Genomic DNA, 3455 nt, shown 5'->3' with positions numbered 1-3455 from the left:
TGCCCTCTTCCCGGCAAGGGGGCTGAGTTGGGGCTGCACTGGAGATGGGATTTGGGGGCTACAGTGAATTTTGAGGTGGTTATAGCCCACCCTGTAGCCCCACTCCCAGTGCCACCATCTGCCCAGAGTGCAGCCCTGGCCCAGCCCCCCCGCCAGGAAGAGCCCAACACCACCCCCATCCCCAGCCCACCCTCACCTCACAGATGATCTGCTTGCAGTTCTGTCCTCCACCCAGCCCCACTCCAGGGGCCCCAATCTTCCGCCCTTCCTCCCCCCAACATATTGGCAATCACATCAATATCTGCCAATATGGCTTGTTAATCAACGTGGGCCATCGGTATTGGCCCAGATAGTCTTTATTGGTTCACCCCCATATGATACCCTAGATCTACACCAGTAAAGTTGTTCTGGTTTCTCAAAATATCTTTTTATACCAGAGGACTACTTCTTCGGTGATATACAGATATCCCATGTTATTTCAAAATAAAAGGCAGAAAACTTCAGCAAGTCCCAAAGTAAGGACTGAGTACCATTCTAACCATGCAGATCTTTGAGGCAAAACTCTTATCATCTCAAATATCTGGCATATTGACACTAAATATAGTCATTCACATTAAGGAATGAACTTTCAAATAGGTCCCAAAAAACTACCCTCACAAGTTTTGAAGGTACAAATCAGATGGAAAGAAACATTTTATTTTAAGACTAAAAGTGCAGCAGGCCTATGGCAAAGGCTGTTTTGTACATACTCAGCAGCTTGTTAGATATGAGCCAGTATAAATGTATTTACACTTAAACAGGCTTGGAGGAAACCTTTTTGGATTAAAGGTCAGATGAGTCATTGATTGTTTACCCTTTGCTAGCTAGTCATGTGGAATTGTTTGGTCTGTGATATGTATTACTGGAAACAGCAGCTGAGGCCAGCAGTCAGTCCCCAGAGATGATGTTGTCTGAATCCTCAGGACACTGCAGTAGAGTATGCTGTGAGGCAGTGGGTGGGTGAGAAGCCTGGACTGGCCTGCACAATCAAGCATCAGTCTGGGCCAGGGAGGGGAGCCAAGGACCCATCCTTTCTGAAGTCTAGGTGACACTTGATTACCCACGTGTGCGCACAGATAGACACAGACATCCTTTCTCCAGCCCTTACTTGGACTGAAAGGCTAGAACAGGAGCGGGCAAAGTCTGGCCCATGGGCTGATTCCAGCTGGCAGTGGATTCCATTTCCCAGCAGCCCCTGCCCACATGGCCGGGGCTGGTCTCCATGGAGAACCCAGCAACAGCTGCACTGTGATAAGGCAGGGGGCTGCTCTGGAGCAGATCCTGGCTCTGCCCTGGCCCCAAACCAAGCTGCTCCCACCACAAGATCCCAGCAGCTCTGGAGCAGCCCCCTGCCTTGCCCTGCCCTGTGCCCTGCCAGAAAAGCTGGGGCTGGTCTCCATGGCAACCCTAGCCTTGCGTTATCACAACACAATGGCGCCTGTGGTCTCCATGGAGATGGGCCCCAGCTATGCAGACGAGGGCTGTTGGGAAATAGAGTCCAGCTCCCTGTCACATCTGCTCTTTTGCCCACTCCTGGGCTAGAACCTTAATCTTGCAAAGACACATGCCTGTGTTGCATTCTCTATCTTGGGAATAGTTCAATTTGTCAGACTTATTCCTGGATGCAAAGTTAAGCATATGCATAAGTCTTTTCAGGATTGGGATATTCTATGTAGCTTCCTCTTGTACAAATGAAAGGTGCTCGCAATCTTTTCTTGCCTGCTCTTGTATATTTATATAGGTTGGCAGAGGATGGCCTGTAACATCACTGTTTATGACACACTAGTTTAGTTTCACAGATTATAGTAATATCTAGAAATATTGCATGTTCAAACTCTGTTCTTACCATGTTTCTCCCAGTAGATTTTAATATATCCTGTTTCTTACAAGTTCAGAGCCATCAAACTGTACACATAGCTAGTTGGAAAAATTGTGATCTAATTCTTTCCCTTATTCCTCTTTCCCGTCCTGTTTGCAACACTTACTGGTTGTGTATTGCCCTGCATTAGTGAAATTGGGAATTAGTGAATTAGTGAATAAGAGGTCCATCTACCTATATCACATTGTAGACTCAAGGTTTTAAATTCTAAGGTCTGTGGAGGTCAAGACTGCATTTTCATGTGTGTAGTGAAACCCTACCATGATAAGGCACTGTCCATGATAATTTTGTTACCAAAATATGAGTAATAGCTTCTAGAAGTACCAGAGAGATTTAGGAGCACAAGTCTCATTAAAAGTTTGCATTTGTGATCCTAAGGGTGCCTCCAGGTGTTTAGGGGCTGCGCTCTAACTCATGGTGCTTTACACAAAATGCCATGAGTTAGAGCCTCCCACCCCACTGAACCAACAGATATTTGCCTGTTTGCTGAGGGAGAAACGAGCTGCCGACACTGGCCCTGGCCAGCAGGTGTGGGCACTCCAGCAGCTTCTGAGGAGGCTACGAAAATATCCCTCTCCCTCAGCTCTGGCCACCCCTGAGGCTGTCGGCTGGGGGAGGGGGAGGGGGAAGCACGCAGCTGCCAGCTAGGCTTTGTTTGGCCAGAGCTGGAGGTGTGGTGGAGCAGAGCCCCTTCGCCTTGCAGGTCCAGCCTGACTCCCATCAATACCTCAGCTGATATTGGATTCCCTCTCGACCCCCCTCTTCTTCCCCTGCTGACAGCCCTGAGGGCAAGGGTGAGCTGCTGCTCGCGCCAACCCAGCCTCACAAAGGCATGAAAAATTAATCCTCAAAGGAACACAAGTTTCTGAAGGTGCTGTGCTCTATAGCGCCTTCATAAAATCATAGAAAATTAGGGTTGGAAGAGACCTCAGGAGGTCATCTAGTCCAACCCCCTGCTCAAACCAGGACTATCCCCAACTAGGTCATCCCAGCTAAGGCTTTGTCTAGCTGGGTCTTAGAAACCCCCAAAGATTAAGAGTCCACATTCTCTCTAGGTAACTTGTTCCAGTGTTTTACTATCTGCCTAGTGAGAAAATTGTTATTATCTAACCTAAGCTTCCCATGCTGCAACTTGAGACCGTTGCCCCTTGTTCTGTCATCTGCCTCCACTGAGAACAGTCAAGCTCCATCCTCTTTTGAACCCCACCTTCAGGTAGTTGAAGGCTGCTTTTATCCCCTCTGTCTTCTCTTGTCTAGACTAAATAAGCTCTGTTCCCTCAGCCTCTCATAAGTCATGTGCCCCAGCCCCCTCACCATTTTCATTGCCCTCCTCTGGACTCTCCAATTTGTCCACATACTTTCTGCTGTTGGGGGGCCGAAAACTAGATACAGATGGGGCCTCACCAGTTCTGAATGGAAGGGAATAATCCAAGGATGGGCAAAATACAGCCCGTGGGCCGGATCCAGCTAGCCAAGGACTTCCCTCTGGCCTGTGGGGCCCCTTCAAAACCCATGTAATGGCGGCTGCCTCTCTCAA

At 48.6% G+C, this 3455-nt stretch overlaps 1 protein-coding gene across 3 annotated transcripts in view; it reads left to right on the top strand.

Annotated features, from left to right (window-relative positions):
- The window catches only part of MAPK12 (mitogen-activated protein kinase 12), a 58383-nt gene that overhangs the window by 15670 nt on the left and 39258 nt on the right, over nt 1-3455 (top strand). The gene's annotated exons all lie outside the window — the stretch shown is intronic.

The sequence above is a fragment of the Alligator sinensis genome, unplaced genomic scaffold (assembly GCF_000455745.1).
Source record: "Alligator sinensis unplaced genomic scaffold, ASM45574v1 scaffold600_1, whole genome shotgun sequence".
NCBI lineage: Eukaryota > Metazoa > Chordata > Crocodylia > Alligatoridae > Alligator > Alligator sinensis.
The sequence above is the reverse complement of the archived record's forward strand: the minus strand, read 5'-3'. Positions and strand labels throughout refer to the sequence as shown.